At 36.1% G+C, this 25,302-nt stretch overlaps 1 pseudogene; it reads right to left on the bottom strand.

Moving 5' to 3' along the window:
* LOC115963469 lies at positions 1–24,044 on the bottom strand (annotated as a pseudogene).
* Positions 24,045–25,302: the final 1,258 nt, after the last annotated feature.

Here is a 25,302-nt window from a genome sequence, read left to right as displayed (position 1 = left end):
TTAGTCAGACGGGAAGGCAGAAGCAAGGAACATTTTGTCCTTGATAACTTGCAAATTCTTGGACTTCATTAAAAACATGACCGCTTCCTCATTAAATTCCAGCAAAAAGGCCAACTTGATCAGCTCAGAGAGTGCACCAACATGGTCCCTTTTCCCCCATAACACACCCACGGATATTGCCTCAGAAAAATGTGTAGCATATCTAATGAGATTTGTAAGGTTGAATTTATTCAACCATCTAATTGGCTTTATTCCGTGCCAAATTTGCTTGTAATTTAGCATTTAGTAACTCTGTATTTAGGTGGGTTTGTTGTAAGGGTAGTGAGTGAGATAGAGTGAAGTTTGCTCAAGAGTGTGCAAGAAAACAGAGACTCGCGGCTTGGCCTCGCGGGTGACTCGCGGCTGCAAACCGCTAGACGCAGCACACGTGCTAAGCATGCCGGAAGGTGAACAGTCATGCTAGCTGGAGCACTACAGGACAAAATAGGACAACTGGCCATACGGTTATCTCGCGACTGGATCTCACGACTTAGTCAAGCCGCGAGTTCAAGCCGCGAGTTCAAGCCGGAGCCACCCCTGTTTTGTAAATCCTGACGTTTCACATTCCTCTCCCACTCCAGTATAAATACCCCTTTTACCCACAAATGTAAGAGAGCTTCCAGAGAGATTTTTGAGAGAGAAACCCTAAAGAAAAACAAGATTGATTCACCAACAATCTATACATTAGAGTCTCTTCAAATTCCTCAACTCTCTTCCTCTCCATTGTCAAATCCTTGAGAGGCATTTTACCAAACCTTGTTCTCACCATTATCATCACTGTGAGAGAGCTGTTTGGATTTTTGGGAAGCAGTTAGGAAGGAACCAATCTTCATTGGTTGATGCTACGGTCTAGTAGCGGAATCCGGGAAGCTAGAAAAAAAAAAGGTTCGGTGCAACCTCGTTGGAGCAAGAAGCTTGGAGGGTTTAGGTGCATTGGGTAGATTAGGCTTGGAGGGTCTATTGCTGTCCTTGTATCCCAACTACATTTTCTAGTGGATTGTTTACCGCTTGGAGGGCGGCAGAGAGGTTTTACGCCGAGGGTTTCGATTTCCTCTTCGATAACACATCGCGTGTTGTCTTTGTGTTTGCATCTTCCTTCCTCTCTATCTTTGCCTTTTTATTATCTGCTGTGGGTTGTGATTTTAATTTAGCTTAGATAGTTTTACCAATTCCATATTATAGCTTATGTTAATTTTCCGCACACTAGTTATTTGACATAATGCTTGAATTGGTTAAGTTGTAATTTGGGGGTCTAAACGTTCAAGAGTGTTTTTACACATAATTGAACTTTCAATTGGTATCAGAGCGGGTACACTCTTATTGGTTTCAATACCATTGTGTGATCCTTGACTCCCTTTTGAGATGGATCGGTCTCAATCCCTAAATGCACCTCCATATTTTGATGGTAGTAATTATGCTTTTTGGAAGGTTCGCATGAGAGCTTTTCTGTGTTCTATTGATGAATCTGTTTGGGATGCTGTTGAGACTGGTTGGACCAGACCTGAGGCAGCCAAATCCACATGGGATAAGGCAGCACTTGCTGCATCTAATGCTAATAGTAAAGCACTCAATGCTATTTTCTGTGGTGTGTCTCCAGATGAATTTCACAGGATTTCTCACATTACCGTTGCCAAAGAAGTATGGGAGATATTAGAAACCACCTACGAAGGCACGAAGAAAGTGAAAGATACCAAGTTGCAAATGCTGACCACTCGGTTTGAGGAGCTCAAAATGAGTGAGGATGTATCCTTTGACTCTTTCTATGGGAAGTTAAATGAGGTGGTTGTTAGCAAGTTCAATTTGGGGGAGAAAACGGAGGATTCTAAGATTGTAAGGAAGATCCTCCGATCATTGCCGGAAAGTTTTCGTGCTAAAGTGACAGCGATTGAAGAGAGCAAGGACCTTGATGACATCAAAGTCCAGGAGCTGGTTGGTTCTCTTCAGACTTATGAGATGTCGTTGCCCAATCAACGGAAGAGTAAATCTCTTGCTCTTAAGACCATTAATGAGAAGGTGGAAGATCAAGACTCATCGGGAGAAGATGTGGTTGACAAAGATGTTGCATACCTTGTCAAAAATTTCAGAAAATTCTTGAAATTCAAAAATAATGGCAAATTTTGTGATAAAGGAAAATTCCAAAGTTCAGGAAGGGAGAAAAAGGAATTCAAAAGGAAAGATGGAAAAGAATCCCAACCTACACAATGTGTCACTTGTTTCGAATGTAACGGGCATGGACATTTTAAGAAGGAATGTCCGAATTATTTGAAATCGAAAGGCAAAGTGTATGCCACGACATTGAGTGACTCGGATTCATGTGACTTAGAATCTGAAGAAAGCTGTGATGGAGAGGGGAACTATTCAGCTTTTATGACTATTACTCATGTTGAGTATTCAGACGAGTTGAATCTACTTGTACAAGACCTTGGAGAACATAGCGATGAAGAATCACTGGGAATTGTTGAAGATTCTGATGTTGAAGAAGATAAGAGCACAACCAATCTTCAAGAGAATTATAACTCACTCCTAGAAAAGTCGGGTGATTACACAAGGGTGGCCAAGGCTGTTCTGAAAAAAATGAAGAAGGCAGAGGAGGATTACAAAATTCTCCTAATCCGATATAGGGAGGCCAAATGTGAGATAGAAATACTGAATGGTGAGCTGTCTGAAGCTTACATAAAAGTGAGATTTCTTGAGCAGGAGGTTGTGCAAGCAAATGCTAAAATAGAGAGGGTCATCACCAAGAAGCTAGATGATGTTATTTCATCTCAAAAGAATTTTTCAGACAAATCCGGATTGGGATATACCGAAGGAAGTAGCTCATCTGAAACTGTCACTAAAGAAGTGAAGTTTGTAAAGGCTAAAGATCCAGTTGTAGTTGACCTTGCTGCTGAGAAGCTCAAGATGGAGGAGAAGAAGAATGTGGAGAACCAATGGGTGTTGAATCCCCGCAATCAGTATGGGGGCAGGTCTGAATCTCATGCCAAGTCTCGTCCATGACCACAAAGAGGTCCTAGAACAACCTATGTGTGTCATCATTGTGGACTTCAAGGGCATACTCGACCAAATTGCCAAAAGCTGAGAGCAAAAATTAGTGCAACTCCTCAAAGGTCATGAGGACCTAGAAATGATAGAAGAGATTGGGCAGGTGAACAATCTAGAGATCAGAATGGTGATCCCGGAATGATGAATGTGATGAAGATGATTGGTGCATTCACCAACTGCTTGGAAAGCTTCTCACGAAGGTTTGAAAGCCCTAACTCCCGTACCCAATTCTATAAGGAAATCACCCCAAACGCAAGTGACGTGTGGGTGAAAAAGGGTACTCATACATAAGCATTATAACATGTCCATGCATTAATACTTCCTATGCTTTGTGACGATGATTGTTTGTTTGATTGTTGTTTTTGCTGATGGTTGTTTGCTTGTCTTCTTATGAATACTTTTGATTTTTTTTCCTCTAGTGTCAAAAATCCAAAAATCACATAAAAATTAGAAAATCAAAAAGTTTGATTGACTTTGTTGAGTTTTTGTCTCAAAACCTGTTTTGCCTTGTACCTTTGTGCTAATGGCTTTGTGCATTTTCGAGCATTGCTTGTTTCTTTGCACTCATATCACTGTGGGAGAAATCTTGAAATCTATGTGATTGTTGTAAATAGATCTTCAAACTTGTCATGAATGATTAGTGAATGGTTATGATGATCTTGAGACATGCATAGACTTGTGTCTATATATCTTCCCACTCTTTATTTTTGTTTTTGCTAAAAAGAGCTCACCAAATGTAAATCTCTAAATGAAAAGAGATATTGAGCTGCAAAAGCCTGTCGTACATTCTAGTATTCGACTAGGAAAAAGGGTAAGCGACCTTATATTAAAGAGAATGTTTATTCAAAAAGCCAAAGACTTGTTCATTTAAGTGAAATATCAAATATCTCTCTCACAATAAAAGGTGATTGCCTCAAAAGATCAAAATGATCAAATGTTATGATTGAAAGTGGAGTCAAATGTAAAGCTCCAAGTTATGTTATCAAGTTTTGTGGGAGGTCATATATACATATTTCTATAATTGATATGGATCACTTGATCTAGTGCTAATTGTGTATGCCTTGGTTGAATTGATCATTGAAACTTCACACTAGACTAAGGACTATCTCATTATTGATATCCACACACAACACACAAGTTTATGTTCAATAAATGCCATATTCATTTGTGTGATTGTACTTGATGAAATGTGTTTTCACATACTCAATCTTTGTTAATTCAAACACAAAAAGATTTTTGAGTGTTTTAGGTGTTTTTGGAAAGTATTTTGTTTAAAAAATCTCAAAATTTTAAAAACCCAGTTTTGCCCTGTTTTGGCGACTCAGTTGCGGGTATGTCAAGTCGCGGGCCTCAGTCGCTTCTTCGCGGGTCATTTTTGGCGACTTGTTCGCGAGTGGAAGGTCCAGTCGCGAGGTTTACTTAGAGATTTTCGCGGCTCAGCTCGTGACTCACTCGCGGGTAGACCTTCTAGTCACGAAAAACACTTAGAAAATTTTTTCAAATTTTTGTCCTTGAGTGTTTTTGGCGGCTTGAACTGGCGACTTTGTGGCGACTCTCTTCAGTCGCGAAAAACGCGTGTTTGGCAAAAATAGGAGCAGTTTTTAAATCTTGTTCAGTTTTTCCCTCGAACTTTTTGTGACTGTTCATCTTCTCTCTCAACTGTCTCCTTCCCAAACACTCCGTGCTCCCATTTCCAAACTCCATTGTTGCTCCTTTTCAGCTCAAAATCCTCAAGCAACAGGTATGGGTTTTCATTCTTGAACTTCTTTCTACTTGTTTTTGTGTTTTTCCCCCTTGATTTTTTGCATTTGTTTATGTTTTTGAGATGGGTTTGTGTTACGGCTATTGCTCTATGTTCTTGCTAGGCTTGTGATTGCTGCTGCTTGAGTGTGAAATTATTTTAGCTGTTGTTTTTGGTCCTCATCATGTGCTTAGCTAAATTTTTTTTCTCATTTTATCTAAACTTGTGCTGATGAGTTGTTTCTAAATGTTCCCATTGTGGATGTGTAGTTAACTGTGCTGAATGTGTATGTTCTATTGTGTGAATCTATTGGGAGCATCTATGAGTTTCACTATGCTGATTATGAGTCATGTCATTTTCATTCCATTGTATGTCTCATTGACATATATTTGTCTTTAGGATGTCTTCTATCTCTGCTGATTATCCCCTGCATTCTCCCTGTTGTTCTTATGTTTCCTCTTTTAAGCTTGTGTATCCATGTGGTTAATCTGAGTAGCATAATGTTTAAGTGCTCTAGTTCATCTGTGTGGCTGCAAATCTCTTTGTTAATTACATGGTACTGACTAGTTCTACACATGTATTGTTATATGCTGTTGTGGCCTCTTCTGATTGCTCACAGATGGCTCCCTCACCTCGAAAAAAGAAAACTCCAGCAAAGAAGGCTGACAAACGACTAAAAATGGATTCTAATCTGTTTAGGTCAGTTCAACACTTTGAGAGATACAAGGATTTCTTCTTGAAAGCAGGAATTATTCAAGAAAGATTTGTAGATTTGGAGGATTTAAGAAACTCCTTTATCCCCAGCTGCTTTGAAGGGAGAGGATGGGAAAAACTTCTGAGTGATCTTCCTGTAGTGTATGAACCTCTGATTAGGGAGTTTTATTCAAATGCTGTGATAAGGGAGAATGATTTAAGCTGCTGGGTTAGAGGTAAAGAATTCATTTTGGATGCACATGTCATTGATGATGTGCTAAGGCTTGAAGGATCTTGAAGCTCAAGGGAATTTATCCAACGGCAGATGAATCTCCTCTCTCAAAACCGAGTCCAATCAACATGCGTACATTCAATGCAAGCATTGGACATAGTCGGAAGAGAGCCAAACCAGAAACTTCTGCATCTCACAGTGGCTCTCATTTCAGCACTCTCTCCCTTGATGAGAAACTTGATCACATTGTATCCTCTGTACACGAGTTGAATACAAAGATGTCCGGACTCACAGCTACTCTACACCATCACAGCACTCGATGGGATATGAAGTTTACATCTCTTCAAACTCAATTGGATCAAATTCAGAGAAAGTTGGAAGAGGATGAATAGCCTATTCCATGACAAAAAGGGGGAGTGATAGGCCTGATCAGAGGGGGAGGATATTACCTAAGGGGGAGTGTCTTTGCATTCTTCTTCAGTTTAAGTTGATATATTGTGTTTTGTAAACTGTTATATCGTGGTTTGTACCCATGTGCTTATGTAAGCTTTTAGGGTTAATGTTTTGATGCATAATTTGTAGGCTTTATAGTATGTACCTTGCTTAATGCAGCCTTTATGCTATGTTGAAATCAGTACTTTAATCTAAATATCTTGCATTTTGATTTATGTACTGTCACTCTTGTGCCCTTGTAGGATTGTTCCTAGATGCATATACTTAGTGTATTATGCATTGGTTGAGTATTGAGCATACAAGTATCTTGCCTTGTGCTTGTTAACTTGTATATCCTTGTGTTCATTCCAAGTGTGAATGAGCACTGTGGTCACTACCTTGTGGTGTTCACTTGGTTGATCAAGCCATGGTTTGTTTCTTAACTTCATCTTTGCTTGATCACATATTGCCTATTTCATATGCATTTCACGATTTTTTGCTTAACAATGATCATGGTGTATTGTTGTGTTTCAGGAGTCTTATGTTCATATGATTCAAGTGCTTCACAGCTTCTAGAGTTAGGTGTGAGTGAGTTTTGTTCAACTGTTCCCAACTCACATGTTATGTCTAGAGTCTGTTTTAGGGTTTTGTCATGGAATAGCCAAAGGGGGAGATTGTAAGGTTGAATTTATTCAACCATCTAATTGGCTTTATTCCGTGCCAAATTTTCTTATAATTCAGCATTTAGTAATCCTGTATTTAGGTGGGTTTGTTGTAAGGGTAGTGAGTGAGATAGAGTGAAGTTTGCTCAAGAGTGTGCAAGAAAACAGAGACTCACGGCTTGGCCTCGCAGGTGACTCGCGGCTGCAAGCCGCCAGACACAGCGCATGTGCCAAGCATGCCGGAAGGTGAACAGTCATGCTAACTGGAGCACTACAGGACAAAATAGGACAACTGGCCATACGGTTATCTCGCGACTGGATCTCACGACTTAGTCAAGCCGCGAGTTCAAGCCGCGAGCCACCCCTGTTTTGTAAATCCTGACGTTTCACATTCCTCTCCCACTCCAGTATAAATACCCCTTTTACCCACAAATGTAAGAGAGCTTCCAGAGAGATTTTTGAGAGAGAAACCCTAAAGAAAAACAAGATTGATTCACCAACAATCTATACATTAGAGTCTCTTCAAATTCCTCAACTCTCTTCCTCTCCATTGTCAAATCCTTGAGAGGCATTTTACCAAACCTTGTTCTCACCATTATCATCACTATGAGAGAGCTGTTTGGATTTTTGGTAAGCAGTTAGGAAGGAACCAATCTTCATTGGTTGATGCTACGGTCTAGTAGCGGAATCTGGGAAGCTAGAAAAGAAAAAAGTTCGGCGCAACCTCGTTGGAGCAAGAAGCTTGGAAGGCTTAGGTGCATTGGGTAGATTAGGCTTGGAGGGTCTATTGCTGTCCTTGTATCCCAACTACATTTTCTAGTGGATTGTTTACCGCTTGGAGGGCGGCGGAGAGGTTTTACGCCGAGAGTTTCGGTTTCCTTTTCGATAACACATCGCGTGTTGTCTTTGTATTTGCATCTTCCTTCCTCTCTATCTTTGCCTTTTTATTATCTGCTGTGGGTTGTGATTTTAATTTAGCTTAGATAGTTTTACCAATTCCATATTATAGCTTATGTTAATTTTCCGCACACTAGTTGTTTGACATAATACTTGAATTGGTTAAGTTGTAATTTAGGGGTCTAAACGTTCAAGGGTATTTTTACACATAATTGAACTTTCAAGATTCTTATATCCACTAGATCTATCCAACTTCTCTGCGAACAAAGTTGAAGCCTTTCTATCCCAGCGTATAATTCTGCTTGCTCTTGCATTCATAATCTCCCCTGAAGAAAGTGATAAGCTGTAGTTTACAGTGATCGGTTCAACTGTCTCAAAGAAAGTTGTATTCAGAAGCCCTTGAATAGTTTCATGCCTCCTTTTTGCTCCAATTTTCATCACAGGATTTGTAAGATAACCAAGGATTAGCATAACCAGACCTTTTGTAATCAAAATCTCCTTTGGATTCACTTGACTGAGTTAAGCAACATCCGCTGAGGATGTTTCTTCCTTCTCTACAGATTCAGATATAGTGCGAACACCTATTTTCTTGTAAATTTCAAGCAACTTTGTCTGAGATAAAGAAGGAATGCTTGGCTGAGGACACCAGACAAATATTGGTCGAGAAGAATGCTGCTCAAAAAATCCTTCAGTTGAGGATCATCAGCAATAAAAACATCATGCTTGTTGGACAACAAAATTCCATCTGAGTCAGAAGTACCAACGGGTAATTTCACCAACCTGTCAGCCAGAGTCTTTGCACTCCCGTGCTTTGAAACAAAAGACCAGAACTTACAACAGTCAGCATATGACAATCGATGTCCTGAACTTTCCCAAACCTTCCAAAGATTACAGTAATTGTCCACTGACGGATATTTTCCGACACCAAAACCATTGGAGAAAAAGTCAAGTAACTCAAGTTCAAAATATTTGTCAAGAACTTTCAGCTGCGAACTGAAGAGACCATCCTTGTCATGCAGAACACATTCACAGGGGCTGACCCACTCTCCATTCTGACTTCCATCTGGGATCCATATCCCTTTTGCAACTTCAGTGTCTGGATCCCAATTAAATAGACTCAAGTAATTGTATATTCGAACTATAGTAGGCAACTGAACTTGGAAATCAAGGTGGCTGGCAATCAATGAGCATCCGCCTTCAACATCAAGGATGGCTCCTATTGCCTTGAGCTCTTCTTTGTACAGTGTAATATTAGAACCATAAAAATCTTCATCAATAAAAGTTCCATCTGTCCGCTCCAAATAAAAGCACCACCTAGGATCGAATAATAAGCACTTTTCTGGAGGCCTATAACCTTTAGTGGTCTTCAACCATTTCTGAGAAATTTGTTTTCGGAAAGGATCTGGAAAGGATCCATTTAAAATCCGTATGGATTGCAGCAATGAAAACACATTTTCATTAATTATGCGAGCAGGATCCATGGGAAAGTGAAGGCCATCTGCTACAAACTTCACACCATCTTTGAATTCAACAACAATCCCCATGTTCTTCAGCTCTTCCTTGTATTTATGAATGTCCTTGCCATAATAATTGTCACTATCATCTAAGAAAGGGAGGTCGACAGTAATTGGTAAAATTGACTGCCAATCTGGCCCAAACAGAATGCAATCTCTTGGAGATCTTTTATCACCAGGCCTAGTCTGCAACCACTTAAGGTCAAGGATGAATTTTGTATTAACTAACACATAATTGTTATTTTTTAGCTTTCTACAACATGAAAGAATAGAGAGAACAATTTCTTTAGTCATTGAAGATGCCTCCTGCTTGAATCTTTTAGCAAATGCTTTGACCGCCTTCCCAAAATCCACCTTCACCCCAGTTTGCTTCAACTCATTTCTGTAAGAGAAGATACCGCTTCCATGGAAATCATTATCAATCAATGCAAAACCTTCAAAAACCTATAGAATGCAAACCCATTGAGGGTCAAACAAGAAACATTCTCCCGAAGGCTTGTACCCAAGATTCGTCTTGAAGCATTTCACACCTCTCAACGCCTGAACAAGTTTGTCAGATTTGTCAGATGATCCTAGACGTCGCATACATTCCAGTATCAAAAGACCTGCCTCAGCTGTCAGAGATGAGCTTGGAGGTAATTTTAAGTTGTCTACAACAAGCTTATAAGGATCAATGAAGCCAATTACCATACCAAGTGACTTGAGTTCCTCTCTATAAGAAAGAATTTCCTCTCCAAAGTAATCTCGATCGACGAAGGGGATGCTACTGATTTGTGACGCAATTTTCCATTCCTCATCAAACAAAACAGATTCAACTGGAGACCTGACACCGCACCATGTCTTTAACCATCTCTTATCCTTGATACTGTTGATGAACTTTTACTGAGGAAGAAAATTTTCCCTCAAAAACCTAATGAACTTTAGTACAGACGCTTTCCAATAAATTCACATGCTTCTCCATACTCAGACATGACACCAATTTTCTTGAGCTCGTCCTCATACTCATTTATTTCATCACCATAAAAACTTAGATCAAGCAACGGAATATCAAAAGGCACCGATCCGTTCTGCAAAATGTATCCCAATGAAGAGGAAAGCATGATTGACTCTGAAGGTGGCCGGTAACCATGACAGCCAATAGTAGTAATTTTCAGCCAGCTACCTTCCCTTATGCATTTCAAGAACATCTTGGGAATGTTAATTTCTTCACGTTTCATCTTTCTAATCCAACCCAACAGCAAGAATGCATTTTCCTTGGTGAGTGATAATGATACTGTAGGAATCGCAGCATCAGGAGGAGATATATCTGAAGCTACAACATGAGTTTTAAGGAAATCCAAGAGTCTTTCTCCAGAAGCAAATTCATTAGCAAAACAGCGTGGTTGCAAGTAGTCTTTTGCTAACTCAACGTAGTCTTCATTTTTCCATGGATTTGAACCAATCAATCTCACCCATTTGCTTCCCTTGGCAGGCACAAGAACCCCTTTCCTGTGAGTCTTTATATTTCTATTGTTATCCACAAGTGGCATAGAGCGACATAAATCACTAACCTCCTGTTGGGAAGGAAAAGACTTTTGAAGCGAGTGGTACAAGAAGTGAACAAGGGCAATAACATGAGTATTGAGATGATTATTTAGGTGATGTGCATATTCATAGACGTTCATATGATCAACCTCCACATGATCTCGTAGCCACTGCAACACCATAGCCCTCTCAGAGAAGATCCAAATAGCTTCTTGTGTGCTTTTCGGCAAAAAAAAGTAATTGGCTGGACAATTGAATTCCTTGTTCCAATCAATCAGCCATGAGATATGATCAGGATGACTGGATAAGGACACCACTCTGTCACGACTCAACTGCTTGGATTCTTTTTTTCTTTTCTTTTTTGGTTAATTGCTTGGATTCATTTATGCTGCACAAAGACACATTGCCATAAAGACCCACATATTTTATTAGTGGTATGTACTTGATGTCGGTAGAGTCAAATTTGGACCTCCAGTTATAAGAAATAAACAGTAAAAGATCCAAGTACACGTCCTCTGACACTTCGTCAATAAGTTTAGAACTTTGGATGCACTTTGCGTACCATTCGTTGCTGACTTGTTCCACACCCAAGAAATTCAATATGCGATCATATTCCTTTCTATCAAATGAAGAGCTCAAAATGTGCTTTCCATTTGATGAAAGATGAACCAAGCTCACCTTTTGCTCCCTTGCCTTTTCCAGAATGGTCCAGAAATCAGGCATAAGCCTACCAACTTCACGAGGTTGATGAAAGGACTTCTGCTCCGTGTATGACTCACTTGGAAGAATACTTTTTTCAAGAAACTTTGATTTGATGGACTTCCTGACAATGTTCAACGTTTGATAGGAAGAGGTGTTGATGGGAATGAACCTGAACGTGGAAACCAAACTTGACACTGGAGCATTTTCAGAATTTTTAACTAGTGAAACAAACGCATTAATAAAAGCAGAGGGCACGCAGTCAAGAATCCCTTGGTTCCACTTGTTGTCCAAGAGAATTGTTTCCCTTGATGAGGCAAGAAGAAAATCTGCCTGAACTATGAAGGGAAAGTTGGTAAACATCTCTGTGGGAAGAAATGCATAGATCCCAGGTGAGCTCATCCCCCTGTGGAGGCGCTCTTTCAAAGGAAAAGCCAATTTGATCTCCAACTCTTCAACTTCCATTCTCCTTTCCACTTTGTTTTCCTGCTTAACAGGAAAATTTTGCTTCCACATAAAGTAGCTGCATTCTCCCTTGTACCCCTTATCCTTTTCATCGGCAGAGAGATGGAGTGTGTAGGACACAGCATCGATGTTCTTGTTCTTCCTCACCATCAATCCAGTCTCTCTTGTAATAGCTATTGCACTTACAGTATTGAGCCTAGGATCCTTTTTATGTTCCTTGACTGAAAGCCACCTAATCTTTGATAGGAACAATAGAACTTCAGGATGAACATTTGAGAGCTGCTGCTTCACAGGTGTGACCTTATCAAACGTCAGAGGTAAGGCTATTGTTGTTGTTGGAAGAGTAGTCCCAAAACCATATATTTTTTTGATGTTAGAAAGAGTTGGGTTCTCTTTGACCCATTCAGGAACTATGTACCCGAGATTGCAATGTGGGAAAGGCTCTTCTTTAAATAGTATCTGATATCCATTGCTGAATATGTATGGCTGAGAACTAACCAGAAAGATACTCTTAAATCCAATTCCTGCCTGTTAACCATAGAATAAGCTAATTAGAGCAATAAGAGAACAACTAAATTATCATGTCCGGTAATTATCAATATCATTATGGTTTTATCCTTTTCTTTCACTATAATTGAGTATATAACACACAATACTTTGCATTGACATCTTAAGATTAGAAAAGAAGTCAATTCATAAGCATTGAGAGAGAGAGAGAGAGAGAGAGAGAGAGAGAGAGAGAGAGAGAAAGAGCATAGGGGCTGTCAATTCCTTTGGTTTTTTAAATTTATTTTTTAAAAAAGGTTCCAACTTTTGACGACATTTGTTCATTGTAGTTTCTACAAGAACATCACCAGTACAGTACAGCAATGTTTTGGAACGCATATCTTATACTTAAGCCATTAAGTGGGGATTTTTCAATCAAAAGAGTAAAGAAATGAGTAAAAAAATCAAAATAAAGATGGCAAACAGATATATATATATATATATATATATGGAAAATTATTAGATACTCCCGGAGTACCATAAATGCGTACTCCCTCCTCTCACATGAATGGTGGGTCTCACCATGAATTTAATTAGTGAGATTCACCATTCATGTGAGAGGAGAGAATACGCATTTATGGTACTCCGGGAGTACACAATAATTTCCCTATATATATATATTATTTATTTCTTCTTCTACATTTAAAACATATACAAAAACATGTCTGGAAAATATTTTCAAAACCTGTTTTTAGCCATTTTGAATACATATTTTAAAAATGGTAGACCAAACAGCCCTGGATTTTCATTTTAGATTCGAAGAATCATTTATGGTCTCAAGGATTTGCATTTAATTATAACAAATTTTGGCTCTAATCATTTTACTTTGTCTGTATGTCCTTGGCTAACACCTTGTTTGTTCTGACATAAAACATTTCTCAAAAAATGTTTTCCTCATTTTCAAGGGTTTGGGACAACTGAAAAAATTGGTCAAACTAAAATAATTTTTTTGTTAAACAGGAAAAACACATTCTTTGGCCAAAACACATCTTAGAATCATCTGCATTGATAGAAATACCCATAAACTCCAAAATGGCCAAACAAACCTCACAATTTTTAAAATGCCTTGGAAACTACAAAATGACAAAAATAACCTGGATAACCATAAAATGATAAAAATAAACTCTAACCTCTAAAATGATAGAAAAAACCTCAAAATTTCCAATACGACCAAATTACTCTCAAAACTAACATAATAACCAAAATACCCCTATACCTACAAAATAACCCAAATACCTTTAAAACAACCACTATGACTAAAAAGCCCTCTCTCTTTTTCACTTTTTATTTTTTTTTTATACCATCTAATTGGGGGAGAGAGGATTTTAATCCTCTCCATTAGAAACACCAGGGGGTTCCAATTAAGTTACAATGCTCTTAGTGACTAAAATACCCCCTAAAACCACCAAAATGACCACAAAAAAAAAAAATATCGCTAAACCTTTGAAATGACAAAGATATCTCAAGAATCCTCAAAATGACCACAATAGGGCTCAAAATTTTGAGAAATGCCAAAAAAATTTAAAAGTTGTACAAAATCAACTTTAAAGTGTCAGTTTGGAGGTTTCAAGTGTTTTTAGTGTAATTTTCAATATTTTTATTTTGTTCATGCTTTTTTTAGTTTGATTTTAGTTGTTCTGGTTAATATTTTAAAGTATTGATTTAAAGTTTTTATTTAATATCTTTATAAAAATATAATAAAGAGTTTTCGAAAACACAGCCAAACACTGAAAAACAAACAATTTTCCTTGAAAATAATTGGCTAAATTACAAATTGCACCCTCTAACTTTGCCTAAAATTCAATTTAATCATCTAACTTCACTTATGTTCAATTCAATATAGTCCTCCAGTTAATCTTTGTCCAAATTGTGCCATTAACTTTCAACTTTGTTAGTTTCTAAAAAAAATAAATAAATAAAACTTTGTTTAATACAAAATTAGGTTGTTTTGGGGAATCCTTAATAGCTAAATTCTAAAAAAGACTAACAAAAAGTCTAAATTAAACAAAGTTAAAAGTTAGAGGACCGAATTGAATTTTAAGCATTTAGAAGGTGCAATTTGTAATTTAGCCAAAATAGTTTTAGATAAAAACATTTTGTGCGGAAATGAATAGAGCCTAACTTAATAACACAATTTTTTTTTTTTTGGGGGTGGCTACTGGAGGGGGGGGGGGGGGGGGGGGGGGGGGGGGTTGTTTAAACCTAGATACTATCTTTCACCCAATTTTACAAGAGGATTGAACTAGAGGTTATTGGTGACTAAGAATATACATTGGCTTATCTTTATCAAAATTGATTGTCAAATATTAACATTCCCTCATACCTTGACTTGTTTGTTAATGTTTTTTATAAGCTGTACTTTGACGCTACAAAATTTCATCATGCAAGAAGATTTATTTATAGATTTTATGCTTTGAACTCTCTTTCCAAGGCAACAATATTTCATTCCTGATTCAAGCAACTATTGTAACCTATGTTACATATGACTTTTAAGTGAGCATTACTAACTTTCAAAACTCTTAAGTTAGCATTTATCACTTTAGAGAATAATATGTGAAAGTTGCTCCTTTTGTGGATCAAGGAATTTTGATGTTTGACTTAAACAAATAAGTCAACAATATCATGCTTGTTCTAACTTCTTTCCAAGTCAACCCAATTAATATTATTAATAGTTTTCTTGACAAAATAGCATTTTGAGTAAACCATATATAAGAAAATTTGGCGTTACTAGTTCTCATAACAATACCAACAGTATAGTGGCTAGTATAAGCTATAATTCTAGGAAACTCAATAAAGTATCTTTCTCTCCAATATAACCACATATCCTGTTGCCTTTCTTGGTGGACTGACCAACACTGCAAATAGAGTCAATTTGTTTTTCGATGAGAAACCTTTCTCATTGTTGAATATCAGCAACGTTGCTGGAGCCCCTGTGTTTGCAATGTCCTCAGAAGTTATGACAAACTCAAGAGATGGATCCACTGCCTCCAAGTAATCATTATCTTCAGCATTCTAACCAAAAAATAAAATTCAACATATTCAATAGTCAATAAAAGTCAACCCTATTCTTCTACTCCATAAATACATCTAACACTAAGCCCTCATTTGGGAGGAGGGAATGGAATGAAATGTAAATGAATAATTTTATAATATTCTTCCATTCCCTTGTTTGGGAGTTTTAATGGAGAGAATGGAAGCTTGTTCCCTTATTTGAGATTTTAAGTGGGAGGGAATGAAATAGGTAGGAGGGAACACTCATTTCTCTCTATTCCCTTAAAACCTCAAATTTTTATTCCCCCCGAAATTGGGAGGAATAGAATTAGATTTAATGAATTTTTTTACTAAAACTCCCAAAATACCCTTATATATTCAACCCTTCATTTTAAAATAGGAGTCTAATAGTATATTGTCATAAAATGATTCTATTCCATTTCCAACTTTGTTATTTCCAAACAAGATTACTTACATTCTATTCATTTTCATTCCTTTATTTTAAAACATCCAATCAAGGTTACTTAATTCCATTCCTTTTCATTGCTTAACTACATTTCATTCTATTTCATTCCTTTCCATTTCCTTATAATCATTTTATTCCATTACATTATATTCCCTTATGAACTCTTAATCAAAGTCTAAGCCCTCACTTGGGAGGAGAGAATGGAATGGAATAGAAATTAATGAAGAGAATAATTTTAGAATATTTTTCCCATCCCTTATTTGGGAGTTTTAATGGAGAAAATGGAAAGTCTATTCCCTTGTTTGGGAGTTTAAGTGAGAGGGAATGGAATTGGTAGGAAGGAACATGCATTCTTCTTTATTCTCTTAAAATCTCAAATTTTCACTCCCCCTAAAATTGGGAGGATTGGAGGGAATGGAATTAGATTTAATGAATTTCTTTTTACGAAAACTCCCAAAATACCCCTATATATTCAACCCTTTATTTTAAAATAAAGATCTAATAGTAATATCGTTATAAAATGATTTCATTCCTTCCCCTCTATGTTACTCCCAAACAAGATTAGTTACATTTCATTCATTTGCATTCTTTTATTTTAAAACATCTAAACAAAGTTACTAAATTCCATTCCATTCATTTCTTTTTACATTCCTTTCCCTTACTTAAATACATTTTATTTCATTCCATTCCCTTATGAACTCCAAAACGAAGCCTAAGGGTGGGTTTGTTTGGTTGAGGATAGAAAAGTAGAAAGATAGAAAATTGAAAGGGGATTAAAAAAATGGAGGATAGAAGAGATTTTACTTTCCTTCATTTTTGTTTGGTTGGGGTGAACGAGTGGAGGGAAATGGGAGAATAGAAAATATAGTTTGTCTAAATTTACTCATATGTCCTTATTTCATTATATATATAAGAAATACTTTTCTTTGTAATAAAATATTACTTATTTATCAATTTTAATATATTAAAATTTTATAAGAATTAAAAAAATTAAATATTTTTTTCTCTTATATTTATTACATTTTTTATTAAAAAATGGAAAAAAAAAAAAAAAAAAAAAAAGGCTACAACATAACAAAAAAAGACACAATAAAAAAGCATTAGAAAAAGAAAAGAAGAGAGAGAACAATGAAACTGGAAATGAACAAAAAGAAGAAAAGAAAGTGACAAAAAACAAGAGAAAAAGAATAAATAAAGAGAGAGATGACGTTGTCCAACGTTAGAAAAGAGGGGCAAATATGTTACACACTCAACTCAGATTTTTTACCTATGTCTTCTCTTAAATTGGAGAGAATATTTTGGTGGGATCGGAGAAAAATATTTGGGTCTCACCAAAATCCTTCCAACTTCTCAACTCCGACCAAACAACTCCAAAATCCATTTTCTCTCCTTTATTTTCTATACTCTTTGTTTCACCCCTACCAAATGGACCTTAAGTTCATTTACAAAACTCTTTTTTTTCATAGAGGTGAAGGAGAGAAAAAGGCCAGGTGAATGCATTTTCCCTCATTTAAATGTTTCAAAAATTAAGTAAAAGAGTACTCCACTTTGCTTGGATGTTAATTTGGAAGAAGAGAAATAGTATTTTTAAAAAACACTATTGCAACAGTAAGCATGTGGTAATCATTACTCAAACATTTAAAAATATAATTTGAAGAACCATGACATCGGCATTTTGATATTCACAAACGTAAACATCATTGAGAACCAATAACCAAAAAAAGAAAAAAAAGAAAAAACACACACACACACACACACAAACATATACTACTAAAAAAGAATGAATGAAGTTGAGAAAGTAACCTGAATGAGTTCCGTGAGAAAATGTGCATCCTCGGCATAAAGCTCAGCAGAGAGGTTCTTGACAGCCTGATGAAGATCCTCCGTTAATGGGTTCTGTCGTTCCTCTCCAATGGAGAATTTTGTTCTACGTATCTCTTCAATGTGTTCTCTTGCTGCAGCCTCCATATCAGTAACTAACAAAACACAAACACAGAAAACTGAAAAACCAGAGATTTCTGCTTTTGCTTACACACACACACACAAAGAGCAGAGTGAGCGAGTATGAAATGTAAACACATATATAGAACTCTATATATAGAAGGTGGTGACGAAGTTTACTTATTAGTTTAGCTTACTTCTTGAGGAAATAACAAAGCTGAGAGAGAAAAGTTAAGGGTCGTACTGAAAGTGGAGCTTTACATACTGATTCGACCTCTTGGGCCAAAATGTTTAGAGACCGTTGTTCTCTTTTTCATTTTTCCTAAGGTGACTTTGACTAGAGAGTAGAGAGTGTGGAATCATAGTGGACGACCAAGACTTTTGGACTTCAATTGGTCTCCTTTTCACTTTTTCCATAATATTGTCTTAGAAAAAAATACAGAACCTTGAAATATTTTACTATTTCTTTATCCCAATTGTGATGGTGCAGAACGTAAATCGTGGAGAAAAAATTGTAAGTTTATGTGTATTTAGTAGGCAACTACTCAACTTATCACGTAAGAATTGTGACAGAAAAAGTTTTGAAATTGTTTGTGAGCCTAAAACCATGATAAATTATCAGTCTTTTGGTTCTTTTGAGCTTCCTACGTAGGATGCAATTACTCCCCAAATTGAACCTTTGACGTGTATTGCATATATAATATGTTGGAATGAAAAAGAAGTATCACCTTGGCATGCAAAGAGTTAATATATTCATAAAGCAATAGTAATGATGATTAAATACCTTATTTTCTCTAGTGAGCCACAGCCTAAATCCATATTGCACATTGGACAAGAGTTCATTTTCTCATCTGTTAACTTCTTATATACAACTAATATAAGCCTTCTGCGAATTGATTTCAAATTTATAAATAACTAGTCGCTAACGCATGCAATGCATAGGGAAGCTACTGAGTATATAACATGTACCACAATACATAATATTATATGATACATTAGGAAGAAATACAATTCATTGAACAAACCTCCAAAAAAAAAAAATCTATGATTAAATAGAAAATGAAATTATTTTAGTAATACAAAACTATTCACTCACTAAAAACCAATTTGAATTCTACCATTTCAATAAAAAAACCAATTTGAAAACCTTTTTCAAAACCCAAGCCGCACTCTGATAGAAAACACCATACAAACATATAAAGAAAATTTGAACAATGGTTTTAATGAATTTAATTAAGAAAATTTTATTTGTTGAAAGTTGACAAAAGTACAGTTGTGAGTGAGTCTTAAAAATTGTTCAAAGTTGTACATATGCAAATAACCAAATAAGCTAACAGTCATTAACTGTCGATTATTAAATGTTTGTCACTAACAAATTTATTTGGAATCAAATAATTTGTAAATACCACATTTATGAATGTAAAAAGACTAAGAATAAAGTACCAATGATGGAATGAGTAGCCGCAGGTTTTTTTTAAATTCAAATCATAGATATTATAATCCTTTTTTTTTCTTTCCTAAATAACATAGATATTGCAATCTTTACCTTCAAAAAAATCAATTACTATATAAGTTCCATCGTCGATGACACGAGAATTTCTCTCTGTTTAAATCTTTTCAAAAAGTTATTTCCCCACAACAGGCATATCTAGTAAATCAAAATGCAATATAGAAATAAAAAGTCATATCCAGGCTCTATAACCTAGAACAAATTCTAGGATAAAGCAATAAAGATTCTGGAAGTCATGCATATATTGATGCATTTAAAAAAGGCAAAAGTAAACTAAGTTTTGACCAAAAAGCATACAAAAAACTCAATAGATTAAACAATCAATGTATAAGCTCTGTTGTTTTTGTGATTCCACATAATTAAAAAGAACAGGTTGAGAGAATTTCAATGTGAGTCCAATAGCAATCAAAGCTAGACCTTATTACTTGGAAGTTATTAGCTTTGCCAAGATGGATTGTTTATGGTAAACAATTGTAAGCTTCATTGGCAAAATTAATTCTTAGTTTCCATAACACTTGAAAAGGAAAATAAATAGATGAAAGTTCAAAAATGTGTAAAAACACCTTTGAACGTTTAGACCCCCAAATAACAACTTAATCAATTCAAGCAATATGTCAAACAACTAGTGTGCGGAAACTTAACATATGCTATCATACGAAATTGATTAAATACTATCTAAGCCATAACAAAATAAAATCCACAGCAGATAATTTAAAGGCAAAGATAGAGGAAGGAAGATGCAAGCACAAAGACAACACGCGATGTGTTATCGAAGAGGAAACCGAAGTCCTCGGCGAAAAACCTCTCCGCCGCCCTCCAAGCGGTAATCAATCCACTAGAAAATATAGTTGGGATACAAGGACAGCAATAGACCCTCCAAGCCTAATCTACCCAGTGCACCTAAGCCCTCCAAGCTTCTTGCTCCAACGAGGTTGCGCCGAACCTTTTTCTTTTCTAGCTTACCGGATTCCGCTACTAAACCATAGCATCCGCCATCCTTGGCATCTTCCAATGCTTCCCAAAACTCCAAGAACACTCAACACTCTAAATGGGTGTGGGTAGTGTTTGGATAGAAATCTCCTCTCAATACATATGACAATGAGAGAGGGAATGAGAAGAGACTACAAAGATTTCTCTCTAAGAATGAGTAGCTCTCTCTAATTGGGTGGGTGTTTTGAAGAAACCTCTCTTAGGGTTTTTCTTTCTGAATAGCCACACATATCTTGTGGGAATGAGGGGTATTTATACTGGTGTGAGAATGAAATACGAAGAGTCAGTTTTTCCAAAAACAGGGCTGGCTGGCGACTTGACCTCGCGACTTGACTGAGTCGCGAGTTTAAGTCGCGAGCTAACTTAATGGCCAGTCTGGATTTTTGTCGTGTAGTGCTCCAGGTGGCGTGACTGTTCAGCTCCCCTGCATGCTCTGCACGTGAGCAACTTTTGGCGGCTTGCAAGCCGCGAGCCACCTGCGAGCCCTAGCCGCGAGTCTCTGCTTCACTGCACTGTCTTGAGCATTTCTTCACACTCTCTCACACGCTACCCTTACATGATTCTCACCTAAATACAAGGTTTCTAAGTGCTATATTACAAGCAAATTTGTCATGGAATAAAGCCAACACATGGTTGATTAAATTCAACCTTACAATAGATATTACAATCAACAACCATAATGTCTTCATTTCATCGTTGCTCACCTGAGTTAATCACAATAACACACAACAAAGACTTTAAACTGGTAGGTCATGGCTTGTAAAGAGAAGACTGGAACCTAATTTTTTGAAGAATATGCATGCATTGTATTAGCAAAACATAAAAAGGATATGATATCATCTTTTGTTTCCACTGATTTGTATCTATATGATATAATCAAAACATAGATATCAGATGTTCAACTTGTATAACCAAATGGGATAGCAGTCAAAAAAGAAGCAGCATGTTCTAGGTATTAAACAATCACAACAAAACAACAAAATAAAAGTATGGTTCAATATCAATAATTTGAATTATATTTAAGCTTCATGGTGGGCTAACGAACAAAATTAAAAGAAAAATAAAAGAAACCAAAGAGAATCCGCATATTAAATGGCACATACCCATGCTTTGTGAAATCCAAAGGTGCAACCTCCTCTGTAATGGCTCTAATTTTGATTTCACTTACTCGCCTACCATTCTACCAACCTATAAAAATAACTACCATACATAAATTTAAAATGCAAATCCAATACTAAGTAATATTTAGTCAAGAAATCAAACTTTTTTCCAAAAACTCAGATTTAATTCACAAGAACTGCAATAGAAGTTTCAATTTTTATGGACCTTGAGATGTGCTTTATTGGCTACAAAATCATAGTAAGGAATTACATTAAAAAATTAATGAGTAAACGAACTAAGAAACCCAATCGATTTAAAAAATTCTTAGGTTTATAATAGACTCTTATAATCCAAATTTGCTTTTGAAACCAACAATACTCAAACTAAAAGCAATTCACACATTCATGAATTAGTAAAACTAAATAAAAATTAAAATAGTTCACAGATATTTGATATCATTCGTACTAAAATGGATTTAGCCAGAGAGAGAGAAAGAGAGTGACCATCTTGAAGGAGTTGGTGTTTTGAGCAATTTCGTTGTTGAGGAAGAGAGTGGAGTGGAGACTGAGGACTTCAAAGTTTAGAAAGAATGGAAACTTCGACTTTGACTCTTTGTTTTCCTCATCAACCACTTACTCTCCCATATCCTTCACATGCGTGTAAGATGAATTGGAAAAACTTATTGTGTCATTCAAAGAATCAGAAAGGTAAGAAGGCTAAAAGCAGTTCTATCCATTCATTGTATCTATTGGTTTTGGTTTAAGATAGGTAAAATTAGATTACTAAATTATAGAATGAGAGAAAGGATTTGACCTTTGGTTTTTGGGCTTGCTTTGACAATTTGCTTGATTTTGAGGATTTCTACAAAATGAGCAAAACTTTTATGAAGTTATAGTCTCAAAATTATTGTAGGAAATAAAGTACAACGGGAGGCGGAGAAAAGGAGATGTACGTACAAAGATAGGGACGAGAGAAGTGTTTGTGGTTTTTTTTGGAAAGAAGAACTGCTATGAAACCTGTAAAAATTAAAACTATCAAGAGCCAGGATAAATGTTACGTTAGTTTGCTAATTTTTTTTTAGTCGTGATATTATTTGTAGAATTTAGAAATCAAAACGTTTCACATCAACAACCAAACGAAAAGGCACCTGTTTATAGTTAATTTTTAAAAGGTGTATTTAAAAAGTATTGAATTAAATGGTTAGTTAAAAAAGTAAAATCCTAAAAAGTCATAATGTTTGGTGTTTTTAAATGTTAACATGGCTGAAATTTATATAGCCACTTGGCTGAAATTTGTGTGTGTGTGTATATATATATAGAATTGTCATATCATACCCAATAAATGGAAGAAGTTACAACAAATAAAGGATGTGAGGAGGTTGTAACCTATTGGTGACTGTCAGAATTCCATATAATAGTGGCATTTGAAGAGTCTTGATTAATGGAGGGACACATGATAAAGTTGAAGATAAGAGTAACATCCGAATTTAAGGATATGCTTAATAAATGTCAACTGGTAAATCTAAAAGTAAAAAATAAAAAAAGAAAATAATTGATGATGTGACGCTAATGTGGCTTAACTGGAGTGTAACAACAATAAATGCTACGCTTTAGCTTTTATTAATATATAGATATAGACAAGAATTAGATATTGTACTTGCAATGTACATGATACTAAAAGGAAATACAACATTTGATGCAACCCATATGCCATGGCCAACATTTTTTTTAATTGAGAAGCGAGATTCCAAAATCTCAGATCACTCATGTTATGCCTAGAATCAATATATTAAATATTTACACAAAACAAAAACAAATCAAAGAACTGACATTTTTCCCAAAAACAAAAGCATACCTTTGTGGGGATAATATCCAAAAGATCAGTCTCTGCTTTTGAATTGCACAGCTCAGCTTGGTGGCTGCGAATCAAATATACCTTATTAGTTACTAGTGTACTTTCCATGTAATGAAAGATGACACAAAATGTACTTATTGATATCCAAAATGTACTACCTTATTGATATCCAAAATGTACTTTCCATGTGATAACAAATGAAACAAGCTCACCTCTTGCCCCCTTGTCTTTTCCAGAATGGTCTAGAAAGCAGGCATAAGCCTACCAACTTCACTAGGTTGATGAAAGATCTTCTACCATGTGTAAGACTCACTGGGAACTTGGAAGAATATTTTCTTCAAGAAGCCTTGATTTGATGGACTCTCTGACAACATTCAACTCTTGATAAAAAGAGCTGTTGATGGGAATGAACCTGAACATGGGAGCCAAACTAGACACTGGTGCACTTTTACAATATTTAACTAGTGGGACAAAAGCATTGATAAAAGCAGAGGACACACATTCAAGAATCCCTTTGTTCCACTTATTGTCCATAAGAATTGTTTCCATTAATGAGGCAAGAAGAAAATCTGCCAGAATTATGAAGGGAAAGTTGGTAATCATCTCTGTGGGAAGAAATGCATAGATCCCAGGCGAGCTCATCCCCCTGTTGATGTGCTCTTCAAACGGAAAAGCCAACGTGATCACCCACTCTTCAACTTCCATTTTCCTTTCCAGTTTGTTTTCCTACCTGACAGGAAACTTTTGCTTCCACATATAGTAGTTGCATTGTCCATTAGATGCCTTACCCTCTTCATCGGCAGAGAGATGAATTGTGTAGGACATAGCATCAATGTTCTTCCTCACCTCCAAGTTAGTCTCACTTGTAATAGCTATTGCACTTACAACATTGAGCCCAGGAACCTTATTATGTTCCCTAACTGAAAGCTGCTTAATCTTTGATAGGAACAAAAGAAGTTCAAGATGAACAGTTGAGAGTTGCTACTTCACGGGATTAACCTTATCAAGCTTCAAAGGTAAGACTATTATTGTCATTGGAAGATTAGTTCCAGAACCATATATTTCTTTTATGCCTAAAAGAGTTGAGTTCTCCTTAACCTATTTAGGAACTACGTACCCAAGATTGTAGTGTGGGCAGGGCTCTTCATTAAACCTTATTTAATATCCATTATTGAATATGCATGGTTGAGCACTAACCAAAAAAACACTCTTGAATCCAATTCCTATATAAAGTGTAAAATAATCTAATTAGAGCAACAACATCACACATAAATTATCCTGCCAAACCAATAGCATAAAGGAAAACAAAAGGATCAGCTTTATCTAAATTTTAATAGGTTCATAAACTTCCGACAGCTTTACTTGAGTATTATTAACTTTTATCATCATTAAAATTGAGCATATAGCCATGGTAAGGTTGGCATAGAAGTGATTTCACAAGCATTTAGAGAGGGAGAGAGCTCTTATGGAACGTTGATTGTATTACTAAGTTGTAATCTAAAAGGAAAAAAGAAGTTCAACTTATTTCTACATCTTTTCATGGTTATTTCTAAAAGAACACCATGGGTTTTCCAACTTGAGAAATTTTTTAGAATCCCTATCTTACAATCAAGAAATTTTCAAGCTTTCTCAAACAAATAAATAGAGATTAAAATAAAAGTTTGTTTCCTATTAATTCAAATCATAACTATTAATCTACACTTTCAATAATTTTGTTACAACTTGTGTTTTGCAAAGGTATTCCATTGTTTATTTAAGAAACTATCATAATTGTTAGGTTCTAAAGATTTAGGATCTTATGTATTTAGAACTCTAATGTGTATTGTTGGCAAACCATGATCAAAACAAGATTTTTGGTCGTGTTTAGACTTGCTCAAAGTTAGTTCATTTATGTAAAGTTGGAACAAGTTGATGCGGAAATTAATATTGCTTCTCGGCCTAGTTCAATCTATCGAAGCTTAGC

The sequence above is a fragment of the Quercus lobata genome, chromosome 10 (genome assembly GCF_001633185.2).
Source record: "Quercus lobata isolate SW786 chromosome 10, ValleyOak3.0 Primary Assembly, whole genome shotgun sequence".
Lineage (NCBI taxonomy): Eukaryota > Viridiplantae > Streptophyta > Magnoliopsida > Fagales > Fagaceae > Quercus > Quercus lobata.
Note: the sequence above shows the minus strand (reverse complement) of the source record. Positions and strands in the feature narration are given on the sequence as shown.